The sequence below is a fragment of the Ascaphus truei genome, chromosome 2 (genome assembly GCF_040206685.1).
Source record: "Ascaphus truei isolate aAscTru1 chromosome 2, aAscTru1.hap1, whole genome shotgun sequence".
In the NCBI taxonomy this organism is placed as follows: domain Eukaryota; kingdom Metazoa; phylum Chordata; class Amphibia; order Anura; family Ascaphidae; genus Ascaphus; species Ascaphus truei.
Window position 1 is genome coordinate 70,917,630 of NC_134484.1, and position 22,185 is coordinate 70,939,814.

The following is a 22,185-nucleotide window of genomic DNA, read 5'->3' on the forward strand; positions in this document are numbered from 1 at the left end:
CAGTTTGACTTCATATGAGTTAGACTCAGCAAGATTACGTCTGCCTCCAATTGTACTTATTTTGCGGGTACAATACCTGTTTTTTTTTTTTTTTTAGATTTCATCTCGTAGAGCACTGTTACGTACGGCACACCTGAGAGCACATGACCTGCATACAGGAAGGACAAGGGGTTAATATACAGCTCTCAATCAGGTCCACTTTTCACCTCTGCAAAGGTCCCTCAAATAAACAATATCTCCCCTCAATCTGTCCCCATGTACCATCTGTCATGAACAGCACACAAGTGGGCACGTGACTTAGATATACAACCAGAGTTAATACACACAGCTACTCTAGCCAACTCACCTTTCTCCTCTGCAAGATACTTTCAATTAGTTAATATTAACCCCTTACTCAATTTCAATCATACCTATCAGCTATCACCACCCCAGAAATATGCCAAATATGTCATTAATATATTTCGGCTAGCTTCTCGGGTCCCTGTTTATGATAGAAAAACTGTGCTCTTAACACACAAATCTGTTGTAGCAAAATGTGTCCGAAAAATGTAACTTACTCTCCACAGAGCATGAAACAGTTCATTCAGAGCCCAAAGCATCACTTATTAAATGTTTTAATATCTAAAAATAATGTGCTGGTGTAGCCAGGTCCCCATAGGGCTACTAATTCTCTGGCCCCTTTAGCAATGTAAGTCCCAGTAAAGAGTGGACAGTGTTGGGAGCAAACCCTGCAGGGCCTGGGTATGTTGTTTTGTGTGTGACCTAATACAGTTCAGGAGTAGCCTGGTATTATAAGGGGGGCTTATGACTGATAGGAGACCGGCTTATAAGCCACTCCCCTGGGAAGGAGTGGGTTTCCCTCTAGAGGTTAGAGTAAGGGTCCTGGGAGTTAGTTCTGTGCTGATCTCCCTACGTGGATGAAGCACAAGAGAGCCTCTCCTGGATAGGAGTGGGCTGAGGCCTTGCCTTGTTAGGGGGTAAGGTATGCTGAGGAGGGGTGCTCAGGGCCTCAAGCCCGGGGTACTGCCTTCAGGGAATGGAACCTGTAATGCTGTACTGAACCGAATAAACCCCAGTTATATCATCTCTGGTGTGATGTTTGGAGTGTGAGTACATAAGAAGAGTTGCCTATGAGGTTCATCCTGGCTGCACCAGGATCTTCCTGGACCGGAGGCGCTGCGCGGACCGAAGAACCATCACTAAAAGCCTGTCCTGATGCCTCCCTATACCATCGCGGAGATCTCAGGCTTTCTGTTCTACCTAACAGGTATACACCAGCACCAGACTACACCGTTAGCTATATGATCTCACTTAGGGTGGGAAAAGGTGCTACATTTGGAGGCGCTGCTGAGATAACATCAGGACAGGCTTTTTCAGCAGGAAAAAGGAGGTACTCTCTTAATAGTTTACACCAAAGGACCCATGGGTGTAATGTCCCTAGGGGACCCTATGGGATCTTGAGGACAGGGCTCCCCACCAAAATGGAGCTACGACATGGACCCCTCCTCTCCAAGTTACATGTGCAGTGTGTGTGTAATCGCTAAGTACCAAGAAGAGGTGCAGGGACAGTTGCCCAGAGACTTCACCAAAGGGACCTGTGGCCTGCGCCATTCAGTATTATCCTCTAAAATAAGTTCTGCATAAGTGGGCAGGCATCCGAGGAGGGGCGCTTGACCTTCAGGCAGCCAGGACTTCCATTTGAGAAGCTGTGGCTATACTATAGAAGTCCCCCTTTGGGGTCTGCCATGCGGAAATTTTATTACCACGAAGTGGTGTGGGGGTAGCGTGCCAGGGGATGCATGGGACCTGAAAGAGCTATGGCCTACATCGGGCAGTTCATCCCTAAGAAGAGGTGTGGGGGTGGTTGCTCTGGGGCCCCACCCCAGGGGACTGTGGTCTGCACCATGCCGTTCATTACTAAGAACAGGTGTGGGGGTTTTTGCCTCTGGGCCTCACCCCAGGGAACTACAGTCTGCACCGTGCAATTCTGTTCTGTGTGTGCGGGTAGATATCCGAGGAGGGGTGCTTGATCCGCGAGCAGCCTAGACCTCTGTTTGAGGAGCTATAGCCATACTAAAGTGATCCCCACTAAGGGAGCCACATCCTGTGCTTTTCCATTGTAAAATGGAGGTTCCCGTCAAAAACGAGAGACCGCATGGCAACTTGTGCAAAGTTGCAGGACTCTGCAAATTTCTGGGTCACATGCAAAGAATTTCCCTTCAAATGGTCTCCTGAAGCGGATGCGGCATTTGAATGGTTGAAATCACTTTTCACCTCTGCTCCTATCCTCATTCATCCGAATCCAGAACTACCATTTGTCATGGAAGTGGATGCATCCGACTCTGCTCTTGGTGCCTTTAAAAGGGACTTATCCCTGTTAAAGAAAATGCCTCTAAATCCAGCAGGGAACTGGTTAAGTTCAAAAGGCAATCAACCAGACTCCACCTGCCGAATCAGAGCTCTGTGAAGTAGTGTCATGTGAGGCTCAGGAAGAGGATTCCTGAGCTGACAATTGGGGCTGACCCAGGAAGGACAGACCAGAGATTCCCTAGTTCACAACTGGGCTGACCTGGGGAACAACAGATGTCTTGAGCTGCATAAGGACTGCAGGCTGACAGCAAGACAAAGGGGACAAGGCTTCTAAACCTGGATCCTGATATTGCTATAGCACACAAGGGTGCGGACCCAGGAGAGCAGAGAGGCCTTCCCCTACAACTACACGAAACAGATAAGGGACTTTCTTATGGGACTGGTATATATCTGTATATATGTTTGGGGCTGGTAATTAGCTTAGCTAACCACCCAGTTAGAGAGGGCTGGACTAAATGTGTAGATATTCTCCAAAGCGGAGTAGGCCTTTCTTTTGTTTATTTTGAATGTTTTTGCTGTGTTATAGGACCAGGCGCAATAAAGCCTCATTTTAGTTTCACTTTAAACGGTCTCCATTGCGTACCTTTGCACACGTCTCTTACAGTGCCATTCTTTCACAAAGAATTGGACCCAAAATGCTCCTTCATCCATGCGCTTTCTATTCATACTAAATGTCAACAGCCGAAAGAAATTATAACATCGGAAATAAGGAACTTTTGGCTATAAAAGCCCAATTCTCAGAGTGGAGACGTTTACCTAAAGGGGGCAATCACCCGGTTACCGTCTTTACGGATCATAGGAACTTAGAATGAATTCGATCTGCAAAGAGACTGCCTGCTCGACAAGCCAGATGGGATCTATTCTTCGCAAGATTTCAGTTCCACATTGTGAGGATTGGACCTCGGTCCCGCCCCCTTGACGCATTGGGTGAGGCCCCTCACGCATGCGCAGCGCGCAAGCACCACAGTACCGGACCTAGGCTCCGCCCCCAAGCCGCGTCCCGTGACGCAATGGAGGACGCTCCTGTCCCAACTACACGCCGGCGTTGCATGACCAGGAAAACTCAAAGGGTTAATGCTATCAGCAATTACTCCACACCCGCGGTGCACTCTGCCCCTGCTTACTGGTGGACAGAATATATCTAATTATTCATGACTCACAGCTTTGAGTAACCCTCCCATATATTATCTGTTCCTTATATGCTCAACCAGCCCTGAGGCAAACTGGCTGAGCATAAACTTCTGTTTATGTTACAAAGTGCTTGCCTCAAGCATCCTGCTGCCCTGCTGTTGCTCTTTGCATTCTGCCTTGATCTCTTGTACCTTCAGACCTCAGCTTGTACCCGGACCGCTGCCTTCTCTGACCCTTGACGTCGGCTTGCTTTTGAACTCCCACCTTCTCTTCTCCTGGACCCCGGCTACGCACAACGACCATCCGACTTCTCCAATCCTAGACCATGGCGAGTATGACGACCATTCTGACTTCTCCTACCCTGACCCGGCTACACGACTACTGCTAAGCACTCCGGATGCAGTCTTGTGGTTGTAGGTCGGTGTATACCAACATTACCACCTCAGCCTTGCGGTTCGGTCCTGTTCGTAGTGAGCACTCGTTACAGCATACTAATCCACAGAAACATGGACCTTTAACGCTGTGCTCACTACAAACAAGACGGAACCCTGGGACTGAGGTGGGAATTGGTAGAAACGCCACCCACAGCCACGGAGGCACATCTAGAGAGTGGATTGGTCGAGGTAGCCGGGTCGGGGGTGAAGAGGCCAGAGTTGTCGTAATACTTGCCAAGGTCAGAGTAGGAGAGGTCCAGATCGTAGAAAGTACTATTAGCCAAGTTCAGGATTGGAGATAGTAGAATAGTTGTTGTCCGAATGCTGAGGTCAGGGTTGGAGTGATGTGGAGGGTCAGAGGTAAGCCGGGGTCAGTAAGCCAGAGGTGCGGAATCCAAAGATAAAGCTGGGTCGGTACACGAAGCAAGATACAGCAAGACAAGGCAAGACTGCGAAGGCAAAGGAGAGGTGAAACACAACGATACATGGATCTATGCTCTGTCAAAGTGCCAGTGACACTGCTGAGCATATATAGGCCTGAGTAGCCAATGAGACAGGGGGGCGTAGCAGAGGTGCGGCCTCAGCGGAAGCCATGATTGGTTAGAGCGATGCAGGAGACAGGTGGGAGTGTGTAATGTGATCAGTGTTGCCACGGAGCTTGGGCATGCTGCACACTCCTTGCATGCCGTCGACGTGCGATGCAATCCGGAGGCAGGACCTACCCCTGCAGTACCTGGTGACATCAGCTGTGCACCCTGTGCGGCCTGCGGATGTTTCCCTGGAGGTAGTCCAGCGCGTGAATGGAGGTATGGCGGGAGCACGCCATATGCGGGGTGATTCCTGATTCCTCACAGTACCCACCCCCTTCAGGAGACACCTACGGGCGATTCCAGCATGGCTTGAGGGGGTACTTCTGATGAAGCCGCCTTATCAGATTGGGAGCATATATTTGGTGCTGGGGTAGTCAGGACCATTCCTCTGGTTCAAACCCTTTCCAGTGAACCAAATACTGGATGGCTCCTCTAGATAATCTTGAATCTATAATGGACTGTGGAAAGCAAAAGGGGCACACAAATGTATGTGCTCCAAACAGAAAATTCACTTATGTGCACACTATGTGGATTTAAAATATAACTTTTAATAAGTGTACTTAAAACATATATTACCGTAACTCTAAATGTAGTAAACCTTAAAAATAAATTAAACAATGTAAACACGTGCAACAGAGTTGGCCTCACGTATATGTACCTTCCAGTAAAGAATAGTGACTGGAACCTGTTTGGCCAAACAAAGTGCAACCAGGCAAGGTGAGTCAAAGTACCTAGCACTCAGTGACACTGTAATCAAACAGCCAGAAGCTGCAGCAGGGGTGTTGCTATAGTATAACCATAAATAGTAATAGTAGTATCAATAGAGCCAGCCCTGCCAACTACACTGTTATTCAATATATAGCTATGCTAGTGGAGAAACAGTGACCAACACTTGCAATTACTAGCACTGTAAGTGGATTAGCCAAATGCTGCAGCAGGGATACGGCTAGAGTATGTCCATAGACACTGATAGTAACCAGAGAGCCAACCCTGCTAGCTACACTATTTTTTATATATATGGCTGTGCTAGCAATAATACTGGTAGTAGAGCACTATATTAAAATAACCCCATGACAGGGGCTAGTAACATGATAACAAAGATCGCTTACATTTATTATTCACTAGCTGATATACCCGGCGTTGCCCGGGATGTAAATGCGTAATAGGTAGTATTATTTATAAATCGTGGAACAATAGATGACTATTTGTTGTAAAGGTTGGATAATAATGTTGAAAAGAAAGATGGAAGAAAATGTAATACGATGTTGTAAAAAAATGGTTTATTGTAAACACACCACAGTACAATGTATATTTTGGTGACATAAGTGATGTGAAAATGTGAGGCGTGTGTCTTCCTAGGGTGTGAGGCGGCGGGTGGGTGTTCAGTACGGGTGGCGCGTGGGTAGTGAGTGCTGGCTGTGGGTTGGGGTCCTGCTAGGGTGTGAGGCGGCGGGTGTGTGGCGAGTGCGGGTGACAGCTGGTCAGTGATATTGTTGCGTAGGGGCAGGATGCGGCAGGTGTGTGTCGAGTGTGTGGGTTGTCTGTTGAATGCGTGCGGCGGGTGGGGGGAGGTGGGAGGTGGTGTGAAGGGGGAGGAGGGGGGAGGTGGCGTGAAGGGGGAGGAGGGGGCGGGAAGGGGGAGGAGGGGGTGGAGGCGGTGGGAAGGGGGGGGTGGAGGCGGTGGGAAGGGGGAGGAGGCGTGGGAAGTGAGGGGGGGAGGCGGTGGGAAGGGGGGGTCTGCGGTGCGGAGGTGGTGGGAAGGGGGGGGAGGTGGTGGGAAGGGGGAGGGGAGGCGGTGGGAAGGGGGGAGGGGAGGCGGTGGGAAGGGGGGGGAGGCGATGGGAAGGGGGGAGGGGAGGCTTTGGGAAGGGGGGGAGGCGGTGGGAAGGGGGGGGAGGCGGTGGGAAGGGGGGGGGAGGCGGTGGGAACGGGGGGGGAGGCGGTGGGAACGGGGGGGAGGCGGTGGGAAGGGGGGGAAGGGGGGGAGGTGGTGGGAAGGGGGAGGGGAGGCGGTGGGAAGGGGGGAGGGGAGGCGGTGGGAAGGGGGGGGAGGCGATGGGAAGGGGGGAGGGGAGGCTTTGGGAAGGGGGGGAGGCGGTGGGAAGGGGGGGGAGGCGGTGGGAAGGGGGGGGGAGGCGGTGGGAACGGGGGGGGAGGCGGTGGGAACGGGGGGGAGGCGGTGGGAAGGGGGGGAAGGGGGGGAGGCGGTGGGAAGGGGGGGAGGCGGTGGGAAGGGGGGGGAAGCGGTGGGAAGGGGGGGGAGGCAGTGGGAAGGGGAGGTGGGAAGGGGAGGTGAAGGGGAGTGAAGGGGAGGTGAAGGGGGGTGAAGGGGAGGTGAAGGGGGGTGGAGGGGAGGTGAAGGGGGGGGTGGAGGGGAGGTGAAGGGGGGTGGAGGGGGAGGTGAAGGGGGGGATGGAGGGGAGGTGGGGGGGGGGGGTGGAGGGGAGGTGAAGGGGGGGTGGAGGGGAGGTGAAGGGGGGGGAGGTGAAGGGGGGTGGCGGGAAGGTGAAGGGGGGGGTGGTGGGGAGGTGAAGGGGGGTGGAGGGTAGGTGAAGGGGGGGTGGAGGGGAGGTGAAGGGGGGGGAGGTGAAGGGGGGTGGCGGGGAGGTGAAGGGGGAGTGGAGGGGGGGTGAAGGGGGGGTGGAGGGGAGGTGAAGGTGGGGTGGAGGGGAGGTGAAGGTGGGGTGGAGGGGAGGTGAAGGGGGAGGCTGGAGGGGAGGTGAAGGGGGTGGAGGGGAGGTGAAGGGGGGGGGTGGGGGGGAGGTGTGGAGGGGAGGTGAAGGGGGGGTGGAGGTGAAGGTGGGGTGGAGGGGAGGTGAAGGGGGAGGGTGGAGGGGGGTGGGGGGAGGGGGGGTGGTGGGGAGGTGAAGGGGGTGGAGGGGAGGTGAAGGGGGGGGTGGAGGGGAGGTGAAGGGGGGGGTGGAGGGGAGGTGATGGGGGGGAGGTGAAGGGGGTGGAGGGGAGGTGAAGGGGGGGTGGAGGGGAGGTGAAGGGGAGGTGAAGGGGGGGTGGAGGGGAGGTGAAGGGGGGTGAGGGGAGATGAAGACTGCTCACTCACCCGTCCGGCAGGTCCCACGTGGATCTGAGGCAGGAGGCAGCGTGTTGTGGCCGCTCCCCCGCTGTGTCCCGGACGCTCGCTCCCCCGCTGACTGTAGCGGCGCCGGGGGGTGGGGGGACTGAAAGCGCGGGAAACAGGGAGGCTTCCGGCCGCCGCCGCGAGGGAGGCCGCCGCCATCTTCGGCACTCGGTGCCGCGAGGCAGCCTGCCTGCCCACTGGCTGTTCCCCCGCCGGGGAGGGGGGTGAGTTGTGAGCGCCGGGGAGGGGGGGCATGTATATGTGTGGGGGGGGAGAGGTGGGAGATATAGAGGGGGGTCTCGCACGGCCGCTGACACTGGGTGGGGGGGGCGCTGAAGGGGTAATAATAGTGTGTGTGTGTGTGTGTGTGTGTGTGTGTCGCTGACTGTAGCGGCGCCGGTGGGAGGGGGGGGCGGGGTGAAAGCGCGGGAGACACGGGGAGAGGAGGAGGTGCGCGCGGGTCACGATGTTCAGGGAGGTGTGTGTGTGTGTGTGTCACTGTGTGTGTGTGTGTGTGTGTCACTGTGTGTGTGTGTGTGTGTGTGTGTGTGTGTGTGTGTGTGTGTGTGTGTGTGTGTGTGTGTGTGTGTGTGTGTGTGTGTGTGTGTGTGTGTGTGACACTGTGTGTGTGTGTGTGACACTGTGTGTGTGTGTGTGTGACACTGTGTGTGTGTGTGTGACACTGTGTGTGTGTGTGTGTGTGTGTGTGTGTGTGTTTTTTGGCCCGTCACTCCGCCTCAGGCCAATGAGAGGTGTGCGGGGGCGGGCGGCCCAAGGGACCAATCACTGTGTGTGTGTGTGTGTGTGTGTGTGTGTGTGTGTGTGTGTGTGTGTGTGTGTGTGACAGTGTGTGTGTGTGTGTGTGTGTGTGTGTGTGTGACAGTGTGTGTGTGTGTGTGTGTGTGTGTGTGTGTGTGTGTGTGTGTGTGTGTGTGTGTGTGTGTGTGTGTGTGTGTGTGTGTGTGTGTGTGTGTGTGTGTGTGTGTGTGTGTTTGTGTGTGTGTGTGTTTGTGTGTGTGTGTGTTTTTTGGCCCGTCACTCCGCCTCAGGCCAATGAGAGGTGTGCGGGGGCGGGCGGCCCAAGGGACCAATCAGATTTCCCCTAGGGACACAGGGCATGCAGACAAACATACAGTCATTTCAGAAATATATAGTAAATTTACATTGCAATCAGTATGATTTAGTTGATCACTCCCTACCCCCTCCCTCTTGTTTGCTATAATGGACTGTACCTCGTACTCTTCTAGTCCTTGCACGATTACTGGAGCTGGCGGTGCAGAAGAAGAATCTGGTAAAGCGAGAACTCTGGAAGATGGGCTTCAAAAGAGAGACATGGAAAACCGAGGGTATCCTCAGAGAAGAGGGGCGTTGGAGGCGATATGCCACAGGGTTGATTCTTTCCACGATTGGGTAAGGATCCTGAAATCTTGGTGCAAACTTGAGTGTAGGCGCCTTGAGTCTGATGTTCTATGACGATAACCACACCCTGTCTCCTGGTTTAAATTCTGGAACTTCACGACGGTGACGATCCGCCTGGAGCTTTTATCTCGACGTTGCATTTTTCAGATTCTCTTGAATCCTCCTCCACGACTCTTGTAAGGACCGAATCCAATTGTCTACAGCTGGTACCCCGGAAGAAGATGAGGTGACAGGGAGTCGTGATAGGTGGAATCTATAGTTGATAAAGAATGGCGACTCCCACGTGGATTCGTTCCTTAGAGAATTATGGGCGAATTCAGCCCAGGGGAAAAGGTCCATCCAGTCGTCTTGGGTGTCCGATACGAAACAGCGCAAATACTGTTCTAAGGTTTGATTGGTTCTCTCTGTCTGGCCATTGGTTTGAGGGTGATATCCGGATGAAAAGTACAATGAAATAATCATTCTTTGAGAGAACGAGCGCCAACATTTGGAGACAAACTGTGAGCCTCGGTCGGAGACTATGGTTAGAGGCACGCCATGAATACGAAAAAAAAAATGGTTTAATAAGATAGATTTTACTAAACCAGGCTTGCATTTTTTGCTCTTGCTCTTCTTGGTGAAAAAATCCCACAAACTTGTACTTTCCATTTTTTAAAAATCATTAGCCGTCGCATTTATTTATTTTTTAAAGTGAGTGTTAACAACTACAGACATGCAAGTAACATTATAATCATGCAATACAAATTATTATTAGAGACAATTATAAATGGGTAACTAATGTATTCCTGGACTGAAACTGGTCTTATTACTAACAACTAAGCAATAGTGATCTATGAGAAAGTAATAAAAATGTGGATGAGGGAAATGTCCAATGTATTATGAATACATATATACATTTTACATTTGCAAAGATTTTTAACACTGTTCCTCATTCTCCTAGTATTCTTTACAGCGGCTGAGGCCAGATAGAATGTCCTAAAGTTTTTATCCATGTATTTTGGATGATTTTGTCTGGAGAAATGTGTTTCCTGTAAGAGGATAATATTTGCCTTCTTACGGCCGTAATCTCTGAATGCAATTCTCCTCTTAATCGGGCTATTGAATCCCTTTACATTATGTGTAATAATCACTATATCATTACTCATCTGTATATGTCATCTGCCGTGATTCAAAGTCAAGCTGGGTGCTTGTGCTGCCGTCTCTTTTTTCCGTTCGCCCTGATCCTGATCTTCTCATCTCCCTTCTGCTGGTAGCCAGGGTCGGCTGGGGGGAAGGTGGAAACATAGGGGGGCTGGGTACAAAACATAAAGACAACCACATTAAACACATAAACATATTGCCATTAGTGCCGGGGCGCAAGCGCCTCGGCCCTAGTTTCATCGTCCTTGGTCGCCGACTATCAGGGGTGGGTCTAACCCCGGTCTTGTCTCCTTCTCCTCCCTCCTTAGTCCCCTCAGACCAATGGACTTTGTCGGCGTTCCGGGGGTATCTCCCCGTCTCCTCAGACCGTCGGCACATACGGGTTCTGTGGCAGGGCCTCTCGCCCTTAACCCTCGCCCGCCCCTATACTTGCCTATAAATAAAACCTTCCTCAATGATTGTTGTTTTTAACCTGTCATTGCCTTACTCCCTTGTTGCGGAGTTGGAATTAACCCCTTACTCAGGACTGTCTTTATGCACTCCCACTAAGGCGTGGGACCGTCCTTGTCTATCGCCTATATCCCCCCATCTGTGTCGGTCCCTTCCCCTCTCCTCTCTCTTACTGACATTATTACCTTCTTATTACCTATATTTTCCTATCTGACTACGACTCTTGAACTGGCTCATTTTGGTCTTATACGCTCCTTGTTTTCTTCTCCTATTCTATCTGTCTTGGGCGTTATTGCTATCTTACCTATCTTCTTATCGCTTGTCTGATCACCGTTTTTCGTTCATCTGTCTAGCCTAATTTTGCCCTTGTATTGTCCTCAGGACCCTCTTTATCTTTGATCTCACGGCTTCTTTTTATTCTTCTCTCTCTATCTCTCTCACTTCCCTCTACTAACTTTCACTATGCTCTTTATCTCTTTCTCTGTTTAACTTCCCAGTGTTCTTCTGTCTCTGCTGTCTTTTTCTTACTCCCTTCTTTGCTTCTCCCTACCTCTATGTACTATACTTTCCGTATTCCTTCTTTTCATCTCAGCCTCCATTATAACCATCTTATCTCTCAACCTACTTTACCCTTTATATACACTTCCCCCTTCTCTCTGCTACCTCTCTATCTTCCCTTCCCTTAAACCTGACTATAACATTTCCTTTCTCCGTTCTTCTTCAACTCCTCCCGCCCTCTTATGTTACATACTTCGTCTTTCTACAGTACCTTGCTTGATTCCATCTTCGATCTTTCTGTGCCTTTGCTCTTAGTCTCACTTTCTTTAAATACCTTGTTCCCTTCTACTTCCTTAACCCTACCTCTACCTCCCGTCCTTTCTTCTTTTCATCATCTTTTCCGAATACCCTATCCTCTAAGCTTGCATTCTATTTGGGGCCTTCTCTAAATTATCAAGCAGCTTCTTTACACTGGCGACACAGTTTATCACACTGCGGCCAGATCCGCAAGCCGGGAGATTTCCCGGCTTGCTAGTGGCCGCCCCTCGGCGTGCCGCGCGTCATAGACGCGCGGTCACGCGTCTTCGGGAGCGTGCGCCCCCTGCACGCGCGTCCAGGGGCTCCCCGAGGGAGCCCTGGTGTCCCGCGATCGCGGGACAGCGGCAGGGGGTTCCGGGGGACCCGGCGGACCCGGCAGCGGTAGGGAGAGCGCCCCGATCGGAGGGCGCTCTTCCGCTGCTTCGGCGCGCGCCCGTCACTCTCGGGCGCGCGCCAGGCTACTGCTGCGGCACAGAACGGGCAAATGCTCGAATAAACTGTGCCGCAGCAGTATGTCCTGGCTGCTGGGCCTTCTTGTGTCCGTTTGTGTCTGCTTGTCTCCGCCTGTAGTCCCGTCTGCGCTCCGCTCCATCTGGAGGAGATCTGCTGTGTCCGGCGCTCTTCTGTGACGCATCCACTCTGTCGGGCCGCTACTTCCGCCCTCCCCAAGATGGCCGCTGTTCGACTTCCTTTTCTTGATGACATATATCCATTCGCCGCCATCTTGGATTACGTCTCTGTACCAGACGGAAGCAGGTTCTCCCGCCCTCCTCGTTTCATCTTCTCTTATGTTTCTTTGCGTTTCAGCTTGACTCTTCGTGTGCCAGCATGCTATCGCCATTTTACATCGGCCGCCATGTTCCAGCCACGAGTTGAGGGGGCCCAGAACATGCAACATGGCAGGGTAGACATCCCTTTTGCCCTTGGACAGTCTCTGAGTCTACCGCTGTGGGGGATTTTCGTTTTGTCTGGTAGGGAATTTTCTTCGCATATCAACAGGTAACTGTGCAACCGATAAACTGTTAAACTTGGTAACTTTAATGTAACTTTTTCTAACAAAGATGTCCACCTTTATTATTTCATCCTTTATCTGATCTTGGAGTCTGTGGGCTTCCAACTGATGTCCAGGTGGGATCCAGCGCTGCTGCCTCCTCTGCTTCATTGTTGGTGTTCTCTTTTAGTCCCAATTTGAGCAAAAATGCTGTACCTTCTTCTGGCTCCCTCATGGATATTGCTTTTCCATTTCGGATCCCCATGAGCCCGAATGGGAAAGTCCATCGATACCTTATGGCTTTGTCACGCAGCACTTTTGTAATTGGCATTAGGCTCCTCCGTCTTGCTAGTGTGGTCAGGAAAATGTTTGGTATATAGCTAGGCGCACACCTTCAAACTCTACCAAAGGCAAAGCTCTTGTTTTTTGTAAAACAGCCTCTCTGGTGCTGTAATAGTGCAGCCGCACTATGATATCTCTGGGCTGTTCTGAAGTCAGTAGTCTAGCTCGCTGGGCTCTGTTGCATCTATCCATTTCTAACTTATTCTTTGAATAGTCAGGGAAAAGACTTTCCATCCATCTAGATACAAAATCCTCACAGTATCCGATTGCTTCAGGGATGCCTCTAATTCTGATATTGTTTCGCCTGTCCCTATTTTTTGCGTCCTCCTGTCGCTCTCTAATTTCATTCATTTGTTGTTGTAGGTCCCTTGTTTTCTTTTGTCATTTCTTTTGGTTGCTTTTATTGTGAGATCTAGCTGTGTCTATATTTTCCCTGTCCGCTCCCCTAGACCACTGACCTCCTTTTTTAATTCCTTTTTTCTGCCTGAAGAAGCATCTTCAGGTCATCAAATAGTCTTTTGAAGTCCCATTTCCGTACTGGGAGTAGTTTCTGACCATCGCCATCCCCTTCTTCTCCTTCGTCCTCTGCTTCGGAGCCTGTGTTGGAGATCGTCGCCATTTCTGCAGCTGCAGCACTTGCTCTAGATCCCCTGAAATATTCAGGTAGCCCCTTCTTCCTTGGGGTTTTATTTGGCTTCTTAGACATCCTGGTATCTTAATGTCTTTGATGATATTGTTTTTAAAAACGGATAGATGTAAAATTGAAGGTTTTATATCCGTAATCTGTGGAGCGGGGCTCAGAGCTGACAGGTTACACAACCATGCTCAGTTACCGCGCATGCGCCTCTCCCTTCATTATTATTTTAACATCTTAACTGCCCCATGAAGACCAAAGGGGGAAAAAAATGGGCATATATTCTATATTTAAACCAAAAAGTGCTCGTGGCGGAAAGTGACCAAAAAAATACAGTGATATGTGCAAATGAACCCAGTGAGGAATGGCACTGAAAAAAACATAATACTATCACTCCATATGTAGAAATCCTCAGGTAAGTCGACTCCTTGTTGACCTCATATGAAGAAAAGAACACAAATGCAGAGGGTATAGTGTATTAACATTTACTCATGGAGACAAACAACACAGAGGGGAAAGGAAACAAACTCACACTCGCCACCCTGGTGTATAAGCAAGAAGTGACTTTGAGCGCACTTCAACCCTCCTACCGAATCAGCTGCTCCCGAATCAGCTGTTCAGCATACAGAGACACATACAGACTCCATTCTCCTCCGTCAGCGTCTCTCACCCGCGATCGGAGTGTTCAGAGTTGACACTTTGAGGCCACCGTATCAAACCTTCACTATCCTATGTGGAATCCTGATTGGATGAGGCTGCTGAGACGGCTGTGATGCGCTAAACAGACAGAGCACTCCGATCGCGGGTGATAAACGCTAAAACAGGAGACCGGAGTCTGTTCTTTTCTTCATATGAGGTCAACAAGGAGTCCACTTACCTGAGGATTTCTACATATGGAGTGATAGTATTATGTGTTTTCAGTGCCATTCATCACTGGGTTAATTTGCACATATCACTGTATATTTTGGTCACTTTGTGCCACTTTTTGGTTTAGGTTTATGTTGGGGAAATCGCAGGTGTTCAGACAGCAGCTTGATTTTATCGCAATATTTGTTGCGCTTAATTAAAAAAATGTATTTCACTGGATTCATATATTCTATATTGTTGTCTTTGTTATTGTAGTGATAGTTAGTATCTCATTATTAGTTATTTGTAGTTTCAAAAGAGCGGAAACTTTAACTATTGTTTTAACATTGTAACTCTAAGACCGCACACTCGGTCTGTGTCAATATATTTCAGTGGAACACTGGAATCTGAAAACAGCAAAGATAAGGCTGGTACAGAGATTGGAGGCGGGTAACTCAAGGTCAAGATGGGTAAAATATTTTGGTTATGTCCGATAATGAAAGAGACAATATATTAACAGACCAATTATTTTGGAACAGGAAAAATCCAGCTTGATGCAAGGTAGCAGAAATTAACTCTTATAAACTACTGAACATATTAATATTGATTAGGGGGTTGAGCCTATATGCTTTCATCCTCCTGTTATCTCTATACTTATTCTAATAGAAATAAAGTTCTAAACTTAATTTTTTTTAAATTATCGTTGAGCCTGCATTGAATATTTTCTACTAAACACTTAGAAGACTGGGTGTGTCAGCATCCAGATTAGCAATTGATTGATCATTGCTAATCGGCAAGCATTGATCATCAATGAAAGCAAAAAGGGGTAGTTACCCACTTTTTCTGGGGGGGGTTGGATGTGGGAGGGGTATGCAGTTTGCTTTTCACTTTTGTATGTTCACACACAACAATTCAAAATATATGTATATTTCTGTGATGTTGGAGGGTTCACTGTGATAATGGCTCAGAGAAAGAACTTTATTTCTATAAATATATGAGTACCACTGATTGATATAAGGCAGAGTTCCCCTCAATCATGGACACTTCTATATTTGTGGGAGTAAAATTGCCTTTGAGGTGCATTGCAAAAACTAACTCCATAAACATGTGTGGCCAGCTATTTGGGTTATATGAGTTAATACCTCAGCACAAGGGGATAATGTCTCCTCAGCAGGATCTGGCCAATATTAGCTTGTGTGCTTGACTTCAGCCTATGCTATAAATAGCAGTCTTTATACTAAGTTAATTAGGAACAACTAGGGAGGTGAACTGGGTGAGCAGAGGTGCCTAAGTTCATGTGACAGCTCTGAAGCCGTGGGGTATGTATTGCTGCTAAAGCTGGGAAGCTATAGGAGTACTAGGATGAGCAGATGAGCCACAACCCTGAAAAAACAGCACTTCAGCCCCCTGGGCCTTGGTGCTTAGGTTCTATGCACCAAGATCATGGCAAGCCATCCTAAAAACCCTAAGGACTATGTCTTTGGACTCTGAACTGGCAGACCATGGGACTGACTGAACAGTGGAAACCCTGTTGCTATTAACAGTTATTGAATAAACCCTCAAATGGTTAAGTTGTAGTACAGTCCTTCTGCATATTACCCAGGTCTGAATCCTGAACAAGTAGCACTACTGACTCCACAATTAGGCCACACATGTTGCATATACCATGTTTTTGAAAACTTCTATTTAAAAATACTCACAGGCACGTTTTTATTCTACAAATATGGAATCATTCTTGACTGAATTTAGTACTATCCTGACAGTAACCCCCAACTTGGCGCATCTGTCATAGAAAATAACTCATCCCTGTCTAGTCTAGGGCATTTCGCCGCAGCACTCTACCGCCACCTCTGTTTAATCACCGCTGTTTAGCCACCGGGACATTTCACCACCAGGGTAACCTGTAACCTTACTCTTTACCCTAAAAACCCCTAACCTTAACTCCTTCCCCTAACCCATTAACCCCTTACCCTAAAATCCCTAACCTTAACCCCTAATGCTAACACTAATCTTTACCCTAAAACCCCTGACCTTAACCCTTTACCCAAAAAGCTTAACCGTAACTCATTACTCTCCCCCATAACCTTACCCCTACCCTAAAAAGGTGAACCCCTTCTCCTGAAACCGTAATGCTAACGCTAATCGCTTACCTTAGAGGCAAAACGGCCGGCGGTGGCGAAATGTCCGGTCTTGTTAATTATGGGCATGTACCTCTACATATCTGGTATCAATGTTGTCAGGAAACTAGGAGCAATAAAATGTAGTATGCGGTTTAAGTAAATGAAGGAGTTATATAAGTAGATTTTTGTTTCATATTTACTAATATGATATGCAATCTATTGAAGTAAGATACTAATGGAAAGCTCCACTAGTGATGAGAAAACAACATTATTTTCGTAGGTACATAGAATGTCTCTAACAGAATTCATGGTTAAAGAAGTAAATAGCTGGGTTTAGAAAATGTGGTTGCCACACAGTTGGTTTTTGGCAACTACCCTTCTTAAATCTCTGGCACATTGTTAGTCAGTAATGGGTAACATATCTGCTCTACCATGGATTAATCTGTAGCTTGCTCAGTCTATAGAAAGTTGTATATTTACACTTTTAATAATTAAATTTTTTATAGACGTGCAGAATTTCATATTTGTTAATATTTTTTACATCAAAGCTCCAGTAAAGGTGCCTTCGTACCTCTGCAGTTTTCCATAAAAAATCACCCCCTTAAAAGTGAACTCATGGAGATTGCAAATCCTGTTTTCAATTGTGTTTGCTGTCTATGATTTTTTTTAAATAGACACACAGCCTGTACTAGAGTGTTCCAGTGACAACCTCTCCCGCCTACTGCACCACGTTGCATTTCATAAAGTACAGGACTGACGGCCAGCAGACAGGAATGTACAGCTGAACCCCATTATAACTCGGTGCTCGGGGTCCACATAATGAGACCGTGTTATAACCGGGATCGCGAAATGGCCGCCGCGTGATGCAGAAATCGAACCCATGACCCTTCATACACTAGTAGGGATTCTCTACTACAGCATAGCAGAAGCCACGCCCTGTAATGTTCTTGGCTTGAAGCGAATGCTGGAGCCATGCCGAACTTTTAGTGCCTGGATTCCCGAATCAACCAGGGGGAAGAGACACTGAACTATCCGATTCTGTGACACCACTAGAAGCATAGCTGGACAACTACCGCACCCTCAGGTGCACGTGGTGACTCGACGGAGACTGACCTACTCGAGACTGCTTCCTGTACTATTGTATTATGGCCGAGAAAGCCGCTGCCCTTTATACACTAACAAAAGAAATCCTGATAGTGCAGATTAATGGGGAGAACTTTCTGAAATGCGTATGCTCACGATGTACTAGCCTGGCGAAGAATTATCAGCAACATCCCGCTGCAAGAGGTGTGGACACCTCATCTTCAACCAGTACTGCCGCCACCACCCATGCTTACCCAGAAGGACTTGCGGGCCTTCAATTATTTGATTTGTGGGTTGCAGAAGCTCATGGAGAATGCCTCTCCCAGAGAAGAGCAGGGCTGCCTGTTGGCTCTCTGACATGTACCACGCGGACCAGTGTTACATTAAGAAGGGCCACTGCCCACTGGCAACTATGGGGCCACTGCCAACTATGTTGCCTGGATTGACGAATTGGGTGCGGGTTCCCTAGAAGCGGCTGCTGAGGAGGAACAGTGTGGCCCCAAGTCTAACCCAGTTAGTGACTATGTGTGCGAGATACCCGTTGAGATGCTCGGGGAGAATGGACCTTTTTTATCCTTAGCGGAGCAAATGTGGGCCCACTACTTGCGAGTTACTACCGGCTCCATGCTGATGACCCCAAGGTCCGTTCCTGCTAATGTGCCATCTGAGAAGCTATAACCTGAATCTACGGTGATGAGCGTGTCATCCTCTCGGAAGCTACTCACCAAAGTGTCCCTTGCAGTGCTGGAGGAGATTGAGGCTGGAGGCTCCATTGCGGTACACATGCCGGAGTGTCGACACATCGTACCCAGAGTGGTGAGAACAACCGTCTGGTGCGAGAGAGAGCTTTGCCAACCGTCTGTTACATAATCTGAGGCGACCCACAAAAGTGGGAGATCTGTGGCCCCAGAGGATCTTCGCATGGTGTTGGAGGTGCCTGCTCCTGGCCAGGTGGCTCAGGAGACATCAGCCCAGCAGAGCGGTGAGGATACATCCGATCCACAGGTTCCTGCTATGACCACAGCCCTGCTGAACGACGAGGGGGCTTCGGCCCAGCTGGTTCCTGCGGAGGCGTCTATCTTGGAGGTACCACCCGGTACTTCTTCTTTTCTAGTCGATGCTGCCAGGGACTGCACCTATCTCTGATAGGCCCTGTTGGAATGGAGACGCTGCACCAAAGATGAGAGCTGCAGATCCGAAAATGTTCCTGTCTATCTCCACTAACTCCGGCGGACAATCAGAATCCTGTAAGCCTAACAGGTGAGCAGAACTACACCTGGTAAACTGAACCGAATCTCCCTTAGGGTGGGGGATAAGGGGTTAAACCAAGAAGAAAAACTAATAATACAGGGTTAGGAATATCATACCCCTATTCTAACAGATGATGTGCGTGTCACTCATTGCAAGGGATCCCTAGATCAAGGACCCAGTGGAGTACCACACCCAGAGTTGCTCTAATGCCAACTTTACACTTCTGCACACTAGGCTACCATATTATGGACTAGTAGGGAGCTCTATAGGATGACAAGTAGATGAGAATCTCGATAGTAGGTACACCCCTGTGCAGAGTCCTGGACGGTACCTTGAAATGCCTCAAGAGATTGCATGTCATCCATGACTAATGGTAATGGAAAGTGATAAATGCATGTGTGCCTCCCTGGGAAGCTATCTGAGCAACCAGGGAAGAAGTATGTGTGATACCAGTCTGTCTAAATAAAGTAACCGCTATGTCTAATAAAGTTCCTGGCACCCTTTTTACCATCTGCTTACAGCACCAGCCAGCCCGGATGCCAGAATCCATAGAAAAGGTATAGTTACATAGTTACATAGTAGATGAGGTTGAAATAAGACATATACGTCCATCAAGTTCAACCTATGATAAATTTAGACAACAAATACTTTATCCTATATCTACACTTGCTTATTGATCCAGAGGAAGGCAAACAAAAAACCCCTGTGTCATATCATCCAATGATATCTCATATGGGGAAAAATAAATTCCTTCCTGACTCCAAGAATTGGCAATCGAATTATTCCCTGGATCAACATTCTTCCCATGTTTACTTATTTGGTATATACCTGTATACCTTTCCTTTCTAAAAAGATGCCCAACCATTTTTTGAACAAATCTATTGTATCTGCCATCACAGTATCCATGAGTAATGAATTCCACATTTTAACTGCCCTTACAGTAAAGCAGCGGTGTGCAAACTGGGGTGTGTGACACACAGGGGGGCATGAGACTGAGTGCAGGGGGGTGCGGGGTTGTCAGAGGCCCTGCGTGCTTCCCGAAGGCACTTAAATTAAGTGCTGGGGGAGCTGCAGGGCCTCTGTAAACCTAACTTACCTTTGCTCCGGCGGCTTCTCACACGCGTCGCCATGGCAACGTGGCGTCAAATGATGCCGCGAGGTCATGTGATGTCACATTGCTATGGCAACGTGATGTGATGACGCCGAGCCGACGCCAGAGCGGGAGTGAGGGGGGGGGGCGCAGAATTGAGGGGACCGCCGGCAGAGAGGCGCAGGGAAAAAAGTTTGCACCCCCTGCTGTAATGAACCCTTTCCTTTGTTGCTGGTGAAATCTCCTTTCCTCCAACCTAAAGGGATGACCCCGTGTCCTTTGTACTGCCTGTGGGATGAATAGTTCTTTTGAAAGCTCCTTGTACTGTTCCCGAATATATTTGTATATAGTTATCATATCCCCTCTTAGACGCCTCTTTTCTAATGTAAATAAATCTAATTTAGCTAGCCTCTCCTCATAAGTTAAATTGTCCATCCCCTTTATTAATTTGGTGGCTCTTCTCTGCACTCTCTCTAGTTCCATAATGTATTTTCTAAGGAGTGGTGCCCAAAATTGTACTCCATATTCAAGGTGTGGTCTTACTAATGCTTTGTAAAGGGGCATAATTATGTTTACTTCCCTTCCATCCATTGCCCGTTTGATGCAAGATAAGATCTTGTTTGCCTTTGTATTGTATTGTATGTCTTTATTTATATAGCGCCATTAATGTACATAGCGCTTCACAGTAGTAATACACGTGGTAATCAAATAAATAACAGATAATATAAATAACAGATCATGGGAATAAGTGCTTCAGACATAAAAGTAACTTTAAGGAAGAGGAGTCCCTGCCCCGAGGAGCTTACAGTCTAATTGGTAGGTAGGGAGAACGTACAGAGACAGTAGGAGGGAGTTCTGGTAAGTGCGTCTGCAGGGGGCCAAGCTTTATGTATCATGTGTTCGGAATATCCACAGTGCTATTCATATGCTTTTTTAAGCAAGTGTGTCTTAAGTTGGGTCTTAAAGGTGGATATAGAGGGTGCTAGTCGGTTACTGAGGGGAAGAGCATTCCAGAGGTGTGGGGCAGTCAGTGAAAAAGGTTTAAGGCGGGAGAGGGCTTTAGATACAAAGGGGGTGGAAAGAAGATATCCTTGAGCAGAACGCAAGAGTCTGGATGGTGCATAAGGAGAAATTAGGGCTGAGATGTAAGGAGGGGCAGAAGAGTGTAAAGCTTTAGAAGTGAGGAGAAGAATGGAGTGTGAGATGCAGGATTTGATCGGAAGCCAGGAGAGGGATTTCATGAGGGGAGATGCTGAGACAGATCTAGGAAAGAGTAGAGTGATTCTGGCAGCAGCGTTTAGGATAGATTGTAGGGGAGACAGGTGAGAGGCAGGAAGGCCAGACAGCAGGAGGTTACAGTAATCAAGACGGGAGAGAATGAGGGCCTGAGTCAGAGTTTTAGCAGTCGAGCAACAGAGGAAAGGGCGTAACTTTGTTATATTGCGGAGGAAAAAGCGACAAGTTTTAGAAATGTTTTGAATGTGAGGGGCGAATGTGAGTCGAGTGTGACCCCTAGGCAGCATGCTTGTGCTACTGGGTGAATGATCGTAGTTCTAACAGTAATGTGGAAGGAGGTAGTAGGGCCAGGTTTGGGAGGAAGTATGAGGAGCTCTGTTTTAGCCATGTTGAGTTTAAGGCGGCGGAGGGCCATCCAGGATCATATAGCAGAGAGACATTCAGAAACTTTGGTTTGTAAAGCAGGTGTAAGGTCAGTTGTTGAAAAGTATATTTGTGTGTCGTCAGCATAGAGGTGATAATTAAACCCAAAAGATGTTATTAGGTCACCTCGAGAGAGTGTATACAGAGAAAAGAGAAGAGGTCCCAGGACAGAGCCCTGGGGTACCCCCACAGAGAGATCAATAGAGGAGGAGGAGGTGTCAGCAGAAGAGACACTGAAAGTACGATGGGAGAGGTAGGATGAGATCCAGGATAGAGCTGTGTTCCGAATACCAAGAGTATGGGGAATGTGAAGGAGAAGAGGGTGGTCCACGGTGTCAAATGCTGCAGAGAGGTCGAGTAATATGAGCAGAGTGTAATGACCTCTGTCTGTGGCAGCATGGAGGTCGTCAATTATTTTAGTGAGGGCTGTTTCCGTGGAGTGAGCAGTGCGGAAGCCAGATTGTAGAGCCAGATTGTAGGAGAGAATAGGTGTTGAGAAAATGGAGCAAGCGAGAGAATACAAGACGTTCAAGGAGTTTAGAGGCAAAAGACAGGAGGGAGACAGGACGATAGTTAGAAAGACAGGTAGGGTCAAGCTGGCTGTTTTTGAGTAATGGTATGACTGTTGCATGTTTTAAGGAGAATGGAAAGGTTCCAGAGCAGAGGGAGGAGTTAAAAATGTGTGTGAGCGTAGGGATTATAGTAGGAGCAGGAGGTTTTAGGAGATGGGAGGGAATGGGGTC